This window comes from Alosa sapidissima, chromosome 24 (assembly GCF_018492685.1).
Source record: "Alosa sapidissima isolate fAloSap1 chromosome 24, fAloSap1.pri, whole genome shotgun sequence".
Lineage (NCBI taxonomy): Eukaryota > Metazoa > Chordata > Actinopteri > Clupeiformes > Clupeidae > Alosa > Alosa sapidissima.
The window spans coordinates 19,529,291-19,544,290 of NC_055980.1; the positions used below are offsets into that span (position 1 = coordinate 19,529,291).

The 15,000-nt window shown below is 42.9% G+C and overlaps 1 long non-coding RNA gene across 1 annotated transcript; it reads left to right on the forward strand.

Annotated features, from left to right (window-relative positions):
- Positions 1–8,254: 8,254 nt before the first annotated feature.
- LOC121700043 lies at positions 8,255–9,106 on the forward strand. Its single transcript, XR_006027100.1, has 2 exons — positions 8,255–8,386; positions 9,014–9,106. It is a non-coding gene; the product is annotated as an uncharacterized LOC121700043 (long non-coding RNA).
- Positions 9,107–15,000: the final 5,894 nt, after the last annotated feature.

Consider the following 15,000-nt stretch of genomic DNA (forward strand, 5'->3'; position numbering starts at 1 on the left):
GACCAGCGCACCTAAGTTTTCAAGGTCACTTTGAAATTCAGCAAAGAAGAAAAAAAAAGGTAATGAGGCCTTTAGCAATCCTGCATTTGATTTTACCTTAATGCCTATTTTAAACATAAATGGCACCCCACTGGTGGAAAGGTGACATGCTGAAACCACAAACAAACCAGCCGCCCCAACCACCCCACCCCACCCCACCCCACACACACTAAAAAAACTGAAGCAGACGTAGCCGTAGCTAGACATTCATATGTGCGGTCTATTTCGTAGGCCCCTGTGGTCCTTCCAGGCCCAAATTATTTTTTAATATCCTTTCAACCATGTGGCCTGCAGCACCATGGGGGGCGCTAGGCGCTAATGGTGCAAAACACCCAGAAAGGAAGGCATGCTTTAGATGGGCCCAGGGATGCACACAATATGCATAACACCCCCCCCCCCCCCCCCCCACCCTCCTCGGCTCCCCTGTGCTCAACAGCCGCACTCCTTGACCTTTCAGCACTTAGGATCCCCTCTCTCTCCTCTCCCTGATTTACAAGCAGACAGCCCCCCCAGAGGCCAGAGTGCCATCACTTATCTTGCCGCCTGGACGGTCATCTCAACGTTCTGGAATCTGCTTAGGAAAAAGAAAGAGAGAAAGAGAGAGAGAGAGAGAGAGAGAGAGAGAGAGAGAGAGAGAGAGAGAGAGAGAGAGAGAGAGAGACAGCGAGGGAGAGAGGGAGAGAAAGAGAGAGAGGGAGAGGGAGAGAGGGTATGTCTGTCTATGAGCTTGCTTTAACTACACACAAATTATTTGATTTTGTATTTTGTTATATGTTTACGATATCTCCGTTGCTTTGGCAACCCTATTTTGAAATGGTCATGCCAATAAAGTATTGAATTGAGAGAAAGGGAGAGAGAGAGAGAAAGAGAGAGAGAGAGAGAGAGAGAGAGTGGCAGAGTGAGAGAGAGAGAGAGAGAGAGCATATTTTTCCACAGTGTATATGAGAATGTGTAAATGATAATTGCCTTATTTTAAAGCATTCTTTCTACAGTATTGTCTGTTTGGACAGACAGTTGAATACAATAAATTCTTGAGCTTATACTTTATGGGTTCACAAATAGCCTGCCAACATTGGCGTTATGTGTCAAACCGGGCACAATTTGTTTTGGTGACGTGGGGCCTGGGGACAAAAAACAGCAATTAACATGTTATTTTGTCACTTTTGGATTTAATGTCATGGTGTTGTGCAGTGAGAGATTGGGAACCACTGTATTACTGTAAGCTCTTTTTCCCCCATTTTGTTTCAGTAATGAAAAAAGTGATCAAAGGAGACAACCTGTAACAACTGCTATTCATTCATGTCAATAACGCAACATTTGTTTTTATTTGCGAGAGAGAGAAAGAGTGAGAGAGAGAGAGAGAGAGAGAGAGAGAGAGAGAGAGAGGGAGAGAGAAATAACTTTTATTTTTGTGGTATTTTATACACTTCACTTTCCTTTGGCAATATTGTAACACTTGAGGCAATAAAGCTCATTGAATTTGAGTTTGAGAGAGATTGGAAAACAGACTGAAACAGAACATGCAAGGGCAATGGCAGAGAGAGAGAGAGAGAGAGAGAGATAGAGATAGAGATAGAGATAGAGATATATATATATAGAGAGAGAGAGAGAGAGAGAGAGAGAGATTTTTTGTTTTATTTGTGTGTTCCCCCCTCCTCTCCTCCCCTTTTGATGTATTTGACCCAAACACTTTGACAATACTGTACAACATTATGGTCATGCTAATAAAGCTCCTTTTGAATTTAATTGAATTGAATGAGACAGAGAAAGAAAAACGCTAGACAGAGGGTGAGACAGGGCAATGGATAGACAGAGAAAGAGAGAGAGAGAGAAAGAGAGAGATAGAGAGAGAAAATAAAAAGCTGAGTGACTGACACTGCAGTCTCTGCTCCAAAAGCACTAGTCAGAAACAGATGCAGAGATGTTCCCCCCTTCTGTTTATAATTGATTTTCAAGAGCAGCGGCGTCTTGTCAAAGTTTGTCTAACAAGCTCTCGCCTGGCGCCCCCGAGACCATCACCCACAGCCGGGGTGTCAAATGGACGCCTCTCCTCACCCCGTTCCACCCTCGACCCCCCCCCCCCAATCACCCACCCACACACACCCACACACACACACACACACACACACACACACACACACACACACACAAGCACACACACACACACACACACACACACACACACACACACACACACACACACACACACACGCACACACACACAAACTGCCCTAGCCAAGGGTATGGGGATCAGTCCCAGGAATGTCATTGGTCTAAAGCACTGTCTCCCATTTCCAACCTCAGAGGAGGGAAAAAGAGGGAAGGATTCTCACAGCTGTCATCCTCTGCCCCTCGTAGGATTTAACATGGGTCAGACGTTTGACCCTCGGGGAGACGAAGATGAGGGGAGTCGGAGCGGACACTAGAAGCACAACGCGCCAGAAATGTGACTTTTCCAAGACCCCTTTCATCAACAGGTATCCGCTTGTACATATAGGGCGCTCTCTCACGCTTAGCCTTAGCTTAGTTTAGCTTAGCCTTTGCGGTGTGTTTACATGTTTCCCTTGGGGAGGCTCGCAGGCTAAGCCAGTAATTGGCCACGGACCATCAATCTCTCGTAGCCGCCGAAGCTCGCAAACCTCCCGAGTCCCGGCCAAGGCGGCCGACTTGTTGTCCCACCCTGTCTCTGCCACGCTGCCAGCAGGGCAGGAGTGAGAAAGAGGGGGCCCCTCAGGCAGGGTGAGAATGTGTGCCGGTGGCGTTGTCTTTTTTTTTTCACTGCTAATGTCGATGAGTCGTCCATCTGGTGCACCTCATGTCAACAAGCACTTTGTCCAAAAGTTAAAAAAAAAAACCCTGAAGAGCTTCGTTTTATGTGCCTCTACTTTTTTTCCTGTTACCGGAAGGGTGGTAGACAGGAGATTATTTAGGAGACCAAAAGTGATGTTTTGAAGTCATGTCAAACTCATCAAACTGCTCTCTCTCCCTCTCTTTCTCTCTCCCTTTCTCTCTCTCTCTCTCTCTTTCTCTATCTCTTTCCTCCCAACAAAACACAACCGTTGCAGCATGGCTTCTCAGATCCGAAACCAAAGCGTGGAAGCCAAACAGCATTTCCACATCAAGACAAACAGCCTGTTTCTGATCTTTAGGTCATATTCACATAAGACATTCCCAACTTACACACACACACACACACACACATACTTACACACAACACACACACACACACACACACGTACGCACGCAAGCACACACACACACACACACACACACACACACACACACACACACACACACATACACACACGCACACACACACACACGCACGCACATACACACACGCACACACACACACACACATACACACACGCACGCACATACACACACACACACACACACACACACACACACACACACATACACACACACGCACGCACGCACGCACACACACACACACACACACACACACACACACACACACACACACACACGCACACACTGAAGTGTGGCTGATTTATTGACTGTGTGAGGGCGTGAGTGTTTTCCCTCGTTCTTCCTGGCGGCTTTCTCTTGAGGTAAGGAACCGATGGCCCGGTCCTTGACAGATTGGCCACTGGTTGGAAACGTGCGTCATGTGTCGGACTCGGCCGGACGGAGAGGGACATCCTCTGGGCTCCACCGTAACGGCGAGCGCACCCAGCAATCAGGAGCGATTCCCCCCCGACCTGGCTCTTGGTCTCGAAGCGAGGCCGACACAGCCCTCAGCGCCACTGTTTGTTGGGGTATGTTGGGTTTGGCTGAACTCTCCTTGTCCACAGTTTGGCCACTGAGAAACCCAACGCTCACAAATTTGTCAAAGATTGAGACAGAGGAGAAAGAGATGGAGAGAGAGTGAGGGAGTGTGTGTGTGTGTGTGTGTGTGTGTGTGTGTGTGTGTGTGTGCGTGAGAGAGAGAGAGAAATTGAGGGGAAGGAGGGAGGAAGGGAGGGAGAGAGAAAGTGTGTGACAGGGAGGGAGGGAGAAATTCAGACGGCTTTCACAGTGAAATGTGGCTGTTAGGGTCACAGCAATGTCTCCACGATTTCTCTCCGGTGCACACAGTCGCCCCTTAAACCATCACTCCCTAACCCCCCCCCCCCAAACCCTCACCGCCCCCCCCCCCCCCACCTCCCACCCCCCCGTCCTCTCTGGCATTTCCATCAGCCTGCACCCGCTGTTTCCCTCCTTTAAACATGGCTCTGACTTGGCCTGTGCATGTGTGTGTATCAGCTGTCGAAGCCCACAGACAGACACAGAAACAGTCGAGCCATCACAGCGACAGTTGTCTGGAAGGCTTGAGGTGCATTGAAACGAGCAAAGCAAGAATGAGGTAAACATTTGTGAACAGATCTACGTGTGCTTTTGAGTGGTTCACTACAAACAGCCGAACACACGCAAACAGCCGAGCCCAAGATGGGGTAGATCTCTGTGAACAAGATGATGGACTAAGGATTACCAAACAATTATATAACGTATCTACTGTACAAAAAAGTTTACATTTAAAAAAAGAAATTGAAACATTTTTCGGTATATGTGTGCATGTGTGGGAGGGTACAGTAAGTGCGTGTATATGTGTGTGTCTGTCTATGTATGTATGAATTTGTGTGTGCATGAGAATGTGTGTGTGTGTGTGTTCATAATGTGTATGCATGCGTGTCCATGTCTGTGTGGGCATGCGTATCCCAACCACCCCCCCCCCCCCCCCCTTTGCTGTCCTCAGCCTGCTGGCCAATCCTCTGGTCGAAGGCGACCGAAAGCCCTAAAAAAACAGCCTCCGTGTCCAATGCTGCTCGGTGTCCGGGAGTAATTGCCTGTGTCATCCTCGTCATAAATCTCACCGCAGGCAGAGGCTCCCTGGCCCAGGGGGGAATATACTCTCTCCCTCTCTCTCTCCCTCTCTCACTCTCACTCTCCCTCTGTCTCCCACTCTCACTCTGTCTCTCACTCTCTTTGACCATCTCCCCCCCCCTCTCTCCCTCTCTCTCCCAGTCCCTCCCTCAGTTCTCTCTCTCTCTCTCTCTCTCTTTGTGTCTCCCTCACTGTCTCTCACTGCCCCCCCTCTCTGTTCCTCGGCCCCCCCTCTCTCTGACCACTTCTCTTGCCATCTCTCTCTCCCTCTCTCAGTTTTTTTTCTCTTTCTCTCACTCTCTCTCTCTGTCTCTCACTGCCTCAGCCCCCCCGCCTCTGTCCATCTACCTTTTTCTTTGCCCCCCCCTCTCTCTCTCTTTCTCTCTCTCTCTCTCTCTCTCTCTCTCTCTCTCTCTCTCTCTCTCTCTCTCTCTCTCTCTCTCTCTTTCTATCTCTCTCTCTTTCCTCTTTTTCTGTCTCTCTGCTTTTGGACTCGCCTCTGTCTCATAAATCTCGACTCCCTCGTTGCAGACCTTGTGATCCTCCACAAGTTTTCTCAGGGACAAGTGGGGGGTGCGTCCGATCTGATCTGATCTGATGATATTGCACCACCACAGTCTCTTCAACAAGTCAATTTGCCAAATGGCTTATGTGTACTGTACGTTCAGGTTGGAAGCCAAACACAATCCCATCTGACTCGCCGACAACATTGCACACAAATGGATACAGAGGTTTTATTTTCTTTCATTACGCTTCTCTTGCCAAACAGTCAAGTTTGGGTCGTCGCAAGGGCTGGGACAATAGAATAGCACATCCATTACCTCACTGTGGATTTTGTTTTTGTTTCCCAGCAAGAAATAGCATAAAGGAAATCAAAGAAATAACCCGTAGACCTCCACACCCACAGACGCATCGTGCACAAGCACTTAGCTGACAAAGCTACAAAACAAATAGTTTGGAAAAATCGTTATTGCTTGACCACTACTGTCTTTTAAGTAAAGAGAATAGAATTTGTGGATTATTACAGTATACACACAAAACACGCAACCATAAAAAGTCCTTTCTTCTTTTATTGAAAGCTTGGTCAAATTTGTCCAATGCTTGTTTGTGGCAAAGATTTTCAAATGATTTAACTGCTTTAACAAAAAACTGCTATTCTCCATTTTTCAAATTGGATATAAAAACATCACCAAAACATCTGTCTCTCTTTCAAATCAAATGGGCCTGTTAATATAAATATAGTACATTCAATTAAATTAGCCTAAATTAATTTCCGTTTTAGTTTTTTTTTTATCCACAATGAACAATTTACCTGGTTAGAAATATGGCTTTAAAGAGCCCATATAGTACAATTTGCAGATCACAAATCCTTGCTCTTGTGACTCTGTTTCTAAAAAAATCTATCTGTCTGTCTGTCTGTCTGTCTGCCTGTGTGTGTGTGTGTGTGTGTGTGTGTGTGTGTGTGTGTGTGTGTGTGCAGCTGTTGAGGCATTCTGGGTAGGGGATTAGAAATAAGCAGGGACAGCAGCGACTCTACAGTGATTCCAGGCCTGCGTCGTTATTCAGCCTGACAGTTTTCATATCAATCTGAATGGGGGACCTCATTGCTCTCATTGTTAGTCCCTGTCGCCCATTTGTACACGCACACACACATACACACACACAGACAGACACACACACACACACACACACACACACACACACACACACACACACACTGACTGTGTCTTTTGAGCAAGGTTTGAAACGTCTTGACACACAAAAGGCGCCCTGTGTCAGAGTCAGCTTCCAGAAGGCCTCCCCATGGGGAGCGCCAAGGCTGCCACACACACACACACACACACACACACACACACACACACATACACACAGACACACACACACACACACATACACACACTCTAAAAAATGATTCATGAGGTTAGTAGATAAAACTTAAAATGAAGAACATTTTCGACATGAAAAAAATAAGTTTGGGTAACACTTTATTTTAATGTGTCGCTGTTACAGTGTACCTACCTAATTAGGTACAGTGGTACAACCTGTGTAACAACATGTACTATCAGGTACTATCATTGTACTTGCATTATGTATTTGTGGGTACCTACATATAGTTGTTACATTGTAATACTGAGTGCTTTTACAAAACTTTGCCAATTTGTCTACATTTTCATCAGAGGCAAAGAGCTGACCTGAGACCTGCTGAATGGGGTAAATCTGGTCATGATAGATATACAAACCATTCTTAGCTCCAACCTGTGCTGCTACAACCTTGTTACTCTTTGATACAGTGGAATAAACCTATTAAGTGTACCAGTTAATTACTTACATGTACATATGACATGTATGTTGTGTTGTGTCTTCGATGTCTTGGAACAGGTCTACTAATTCACTACATAGTCTAATATCAACTGTGTTGGTTATTGCTCTTTGATACAGTGGCACAAAGCCATTAAAATGAAGTGTACCAGTTAAGTACTTACAATTACATATTACATGTATGTTGTGTCATTGGTGTCTTGGAACATGTCTGCCATTACCCTACATACTGTAGTACATGTATCAACTGTGTTGGTACACATTTATTACTATTTTGATACAGTGGAATAAACCCATTAAAATAAAGTGTACCAGTTAAGTACTTACATTACCAGTTAAGTACATACATATTATATACATCCTGTCAATGATGTCATGCATCCTGTAATTGATGTGTTGAAACATGTCTGCTGTTACACCACACAGTACATGTGAATTAGTAGACCTGCTCCAAGACATCGAAGACATAACATACATGTCATATGTACATGTAAGTAATTAACTGGTACACTTAATAGGTTTATTCCACTGTATCAAAGAGTAACAAGGTTGTAGCAGCACAGCTGTTACATGTACACTGAAGACAATGAGGCCTTGACTGGAGCTAAGAATGATTTGTATATCAAATCTATCATGACCAGATTTACCCCATCCAGCAGGTCTCAGGTCAGCTCTTTGCCTCTGATGAAAATGTAGACAAATTGGCAAAGTTTTGTAAAAGCACTCAGTATTACAATTTAACAACTATATGTAGGTACCCACAAATACATAATGCAAGTACAATGATAGTACCTGATAGTACATGTTGTTACACAGGTTGTACCACTGTACCTAATTAGGTAGGTACACTGTAACAGCGGCACATTAAAATAAAGTGTTACCTAAGTTTGTTACTTGTACATGTATCTGAAAATGTGTCTGAAAAAGAAAGAAAGCTGTCTCAACTTATTAATGTATGGATTTTCAACACACAGTCTTGCTTTCACCTAACAATAAGTATTAAGTTACTGAAACTTGTAAATCTCGTGACCAAACTTATAAAGCTGATAACACGACTAAACGTTCAGAACCTTCCAGACCACGCCTGAGAAGTAACAGAAATGATGGCACAGGATCCTGTAGCCTGCATCGAACATCAAAGGTACGTGCAAAGTAGTCTAGCCTACTATTTTTGTGTTTGTTTTAAAAGCAACAGCTATCAAACAATGGCACACAGTGCATCAAAATCATTGTCACATGCATATGAAATTAATGTTACAGCTTGCCCTTTTGCTGAATATTTGAAAAGATGGATTTAGCTAGCTATCTACAGACAGTTAGCTATCGTGTCTTCCAAGCTAGCTGGTGCTAGCACAGTAATTAAACCATTTGAAAAGATGACATTGGTAGCTGGCGTCTTCAAAGTTACCTGCAGCCTGCCCTTTGATAATCTGGAGTTAGTAAAGGTAAATTTAGCTGTCTGGTGTCTTCAAACTTCACTGTGGCAGCTGTATTCAGCACTTAACATTTTAGCATTGCTAGTTCTAACACTGCACGTGTTTGAGGATCATATTTGGTCGTCCTAGTTAAGCCTAACATTGTCACGATTTATGAAGGTTTGTGGGCCATTTGACATTCTTAGCTTAACCTGAACATAATAGGTAGGCCAACATTTATTTATTTTTGAAGTTTGAGAAATATTCTGTGTCAATCCCTGCAAACCCCGATTTTGTTCATTTTGTTGTTTGTCTTGAGGTAAATTTTCTAACATTGTGCCTTTCTTTTACAGATAAATGACGAATTCAGACGGATCTCTACATTCATTCATTGCACAACTGGACCAGTTGCCATTGCTTTAAAAATAAACAATGCTTTCAGAAAATTTAAATTGCTGTGTGCTTTTATTCAGACAGAAGTGAAGTAAGTTACTATAACTTAAAAAGATCCATGCAAATTGTTACCTTAATTCATTTCAACTCAAGTTGTTTTTGAGTAAATATTGTGAGACTTTTATAGTGAGAAGAACTCAATTAGTTTAGCACAATCAACCTGATTTGTCCTCTAAAAGCTTAAGTTGAACCAACTTAATTATATTAATTTGATCATATAATATAATTCAGTTGTTCTAACTAGGCTATATAAGTCTCACAATATTTACTCAAAAACGGCTTGAGTTGAAATTACTTAAAAAGATCCATGCAAATTGTTACCTCAATTTTTTTAAGTTGAGCCAGTGTATTATTTTTTAGAGTGCACAGACACACATACACATGCATGCACACACACACTCTTTCTCTCTCTCTCTCTCTCTCTCAATCACACATACTCTACACACATTACTTTTTCTCTTATGAACAGACTCATACTCACACACTCATTCACACACTCTTTCACTCACTCATTCAACACACACACACACACACACACACACACACACACACACACAATCACACACACACACCCACACACACACACACACACACACACACACACGTGAGAGAGAGAGAGAGAGAGAGAGAGAGAGCCTCTGTCTGTCTATGAGCTTGATTTACAGTAACTACACACAAATTATATGATTTTGTATTGTTTTATGTTTTGATGTTTACTATCAATTCAATTCAATTCAATTCAACATAACAATATATACATACATATATATATATAGAGAGAGAGAGAGAATGGAAGAATTGAATGGGGTGAAGTGAGGCTTTACTGTACAAATCTCCCACTCTGCTCCCAAGGTCGTTCACAGTCGTGTGCCTGTGTAGTGAGAGACTCCTGGCAGGGGAAAAGGAGAGAGGAGGTAAAATGGACAAAATGAAACCCCAACATCGGCATTCTATCGCCACACCAAACACTCACGCCTGAGACACCGCTGTTACAGTCTTCCTCCTCTGACAAGTCGTTGCCATCGGTTGTGGTCCAAACCCGCTGCGATGGTTATTTACTGTGAAAGCCAACAAAGGATAAGTGTGTGTGTGTGTGTGTGCATTTGCGAGCAGATGTCTGTGTGTGTGCATGTCTGTCTGTGAGCGTGTCTGTGTGAATGTGTGAATGTGCGAGTCTTCGAGTGTATCTCTCCCTGTGTGTGTGTGTGTGTGTGTGTGTGTGTGTGTGTATATGCGTGCATGCAGAGTGAGTGGTGGCAGTCTCCCTCTGTAGGGCAGGCAAACGCCTTCATCTCTCGTCTGCGAAGCGACACACAACAGGACACAGCTGAGTCTCCTTTGTCTCAGAGACGCAGTGGAGCCTGTCAACTGTCCAGTTTCATTCCTATGCAGACGCTCACGCTTAATACAGAAAAGGTGGGATATGCTACAAGGGCTTCAGAATTCATTGGGAATTTTCTCATTTGGAAACGTCATCCTCTACAGTTTTTCTTTCTTTCTCTCTCTCTCCCTCTCTCCCTCTCTCCCTCTGTCTCCATTCTTCTCATTTAAAAACTTGAGCCTCCCCTCCTCCTCTGTATCTTCTCTTCTTCTATGCTGTGAACCAGGCACCATAATTTCTTTTTAACAGAAAACGTTTGCGTTGCCGGAATTATCTTTCAGCAGTGTGTGAGTGTGTGAGTGTGTGTGTGTGTGTGTGTGTGTGTCACTCAGAAAGAATGTACTCCGCTTCGGTGTCGGCGGCACAGGTGGTTGGAATCAGCTTTTATGTTTCACTCTTTTTCTCCCACTTTTTGGTCCTCACTCTCTTTCTTCACCACCCCCCCTCTCTTTCTTTATTTCTGTTTCTTTTTCTCTGTCTCTCTCTCTCTCTCATCTCAAAAGATGGACAGTCCCACTGAAGGCTGTTTAAAAAGCCACACTCATGAATCCTTACATGTAAGACTATCCAACCACACTTAAAACTATAAACAATCCTATTTCACAGTCAATATCAAGCCTACAACAGTACTACTGCAGTAGTACACTACTGCTATACTACATTCTGTATGAGGTAATGAGACTAATTCTGTAATGTGTTTCATGATTTTTAATGACCGGCGGGTCAAACATGTGTTCAGCTTTTTTGGAAGTAGGAACAATTTTTTTAAATTTTCTTTTACTTTTTCTAAATTGAGGGACACTAGGAAAAGTCACACATTTCAAGTCAATTATACTGTTTATACTAGCAGCAGCCACATTTGTATCTAAGACCATGTATACTAAGACAAACCTACAATGCTATAAACTATATATTGTTGGTATAGCATATGCACATCACATTTTGAATGTAATAGAGGATATATGATATATCAGGGTAGATATAGTTAGGTATATATAGGTATATATTGCATACTCTATACTCTTCTCATATCCAGCAAAGGGATCTTGAGACTCCTGCAATGGGAACATATGCTAAGTAGCTGGTTCTATGTTGGACAATTACGAGATCACGTTTCCAAACATTTTCAAATAGTCCTCGCGAGTCCTTTGGTACCGAAAACAAACAAGTGGCCCGTGATTGTGTATGAAGCACTCTCGCTCTCGAACTGAGACCGTGCTTTTGAAATTGGGATCATTTGGGCCAGGAACACACAGAGCCTGTGTAAACTGTCGGAGAGCTGTTGTTGACGTCCAGGCCTGGCCACGTGTGTGTTTTGGGCGATCTAGGTCTGGACGGAGAAGTGTAAAACCAACAGGGTGAAAGTGTTAACAGCAGTCCTCCATCATCTAAGAGGTTAACCCCCCATTCTCTCTTTCTCTCTCTCTCTCTCTCTCTGTCTTTCTATCCATCACTCTCTCTGCCCCCCCTCTCTCTTTCTCTGTCTCTCTTTCATTGACTGCCTGTCCTGTATGACCTTATTTAGATCATTAACCCATTCCACCCAATTGTACAATTATGACCGAAAAAAAAAAAAATGTACTTATAAGCCTCTAAAACTGTAACTGGGGAATATCCCAATACTCTTTCAGTAAATATTGAAACAATAGAGTGTTTCAATGAAATGTGTCAAATGTTTTGAGTAAATTGTCACATGACCAGAGCTGTTTACTTCCTGGTTGCACCTTGAGAAGAGGATGACGGCCTCACAGCTCCCAAATAAAAGGTTTTTAAAGTATGTTAAAATAAAAATTGGACAAATATTTGTTGTACACATGGTCTTTAAGGTATCTAGTTATGATATATACATTTATAATTATTCAAATGTCTTTGGTGTGTTTGCAGAATGAGTAAACATGTTAACGGTCACAATAGTGACCGGTGGGATAGAATGTTGTATCTAGATGCACACATACTTCTACACCTACAAACACATACACATACACATACTCATACATACACACATACAGAGACATAAACACACACATACACATACTCACACACAGATACACACACACATACATACTCACACACACATACACACAGATATACACACTCACACACACAGACATACACTCACACACATACACATATTCACATATTCACACACACAGACGCACACACTCACAGACATACACACACACACACACACATTCACACACACACACACTCACACACACACACACATACACATATTCACACACACAGACATACACACACACTCACATACACACAAATATACACACTCACACATACACACACACACAAATACACACACACACACACAAATACACACATACACAGATATACACTCACATACACAGACATACACACTCACACACACACAGACATACACACTCTCACACATATAAATATATATGTATGTGTGTGTGTGTGTGTGTGTGTGTATGTGTGAGTGTGTATATGTGAGTGTGTATGTCTGTGTTTGTGTGAGTGTGTATCTCTGTGTTACCAGGAGCTTTGGCTCGTTAAAATAGAACCCTGAATGTGTATGTCTGTGTGTGCGTGTGTGTCTGCATGTAGTTGTGAGAGTTAGTGTACTGTATATGGTCTGTTTGTGTGTGTGTGTGTGCACGTATATATATATATATATATATATACATACATATATATATATATATATATATATATATATATATATATATATATATATATATATATATATATATGTATGTATATATATATATATATATACGCACACACACACAATATGCACACTAACTCTCACACCCCATGCAGATACACACACACAGACCATATAGACTAACTCTCACAACTACATGAAGACACACACGCACGCACAGACATACACATTCAGGGTTCTATTTTAACGAGCCGAAGCTCCTGGTAAATAAACAATGTTTACATATTTTTCATATTTATTATTGGCATTGGTCTCAGTGTTCATATCAGTTTGAAAAGTCCTGTCAGAATACCTTTATTTTAACCAAAAAGCAATTTGAGCAACCTTTAATTGAGTATACGCATATTATCCCCACCGGTCACCGGTAATAAAACTCACTTTTTCATCTACTTTTCTACATTTTTAAAAAAAAAATAATTATTGATTACTTCAAAGGGTTGCTAATAACACATGATTTGCATATTGGCATGTCTGGGAAAAATTTGGGCTTAAATGGGTTAAAGCTTAGATCAATTAGGCCGAATTCCTGCGCTTGTTATATCAAACTGTCCATGGCCAGAACTCCAGGGAGTGTGTGTCTCTCTGGAGTGGCTTTCATGGTGTGTGTGTGTGTGTGTGTGTGTGTGTGTGTGTGTGTGTTTGTTTGTTTTCAATATGTAAGGACAAAGTGACAAAGAGAGGACTGTATGTGTGTGTGTGTGATTTGAGATGAGGTGTTTGTTTTATGTGTTGATGTGAATGTCTTTGCATGTGTATGTACGTGTGTGTGAGTGTTTGTGTGTGTGTGTGTGTTTGGTGTGTGTCAGGTGCGCAGTGCGCGCAATGTCAATGTCAACAAATGCATCTGTTTGTGCAGTTGTGCCTACTGTATAGCTGTGTTTCTGCAAATGTTCCATTTCTATGCTCTGGGGATTTACTGATATTGAAGGTGTTTGTCTATAAGTGTGTATGCATTTCCATATGTGTGTGTGTGAGTGTGTGTATGAGAGAGAGAGAGAGAGAGAGAGAGAGAGAGAGAGAGAAAGAATAAAAGAGACAGAGAGAGAAAGAGTGTTACTAAAGTGTCTGTCAGGAACCTGGTGTAGGTGTTGGTCAAATCTCCAAGTGTCTGAAAGAGTCTTTATCGTTCCCTGGACCATCCAGTCCCAGACCACCATCCTTCATGCTCCAGAAGTGCTTCCTTATGCCTAGTGTTTACCCTGCACTTAAGAATATCAAACAAGCCCCTCCATTCTCAGTCTGTGTGTGTGTGTGTGTGTGTGTGTGTGTGTGTGTGTGTGTGTGTGTGTGTGTGTGTGTGTGTGTGTATGTGTGTGTGAAAGAGAGAGAGAGAGCTGATGGAGACCATTGAGGTGGTGTGGAATTAAATATGCTTAGGTGTGAATGAAATGACTAGGGAGTTTCTGAGGCAAGAAAATGACTGTTTTCATAATACCTTTGAAACACTCTCGCCTTGACACCAGTGACCCGTCCCACAAAAATCCAAACACACACACACACACACAGCTCTTTCCTCGTCTGCGTCTGGGCCACAAGCCTGAAGTTTGTAACCTCTCAGCGTGTGGCGTTGTCGTTTTACAACATTCATCCATCACAGGACCGTGCATGCATTCAAGTATGTCTGACTTGGAGCTATTCTGGAGCATTTCTTGCCTGGCAAATAAAGTTCACCATGCCCATGAAAATGCCCTGAACGCAGCAACTCAAAAGTGAGGTTTTGTTGGGAGGACAGAGCGGCAGGCGAAAGGGCTGGGGGGGGGGGGGGGGGGGGGGGGGGGGTAATCCTCTTCATCTATCACACT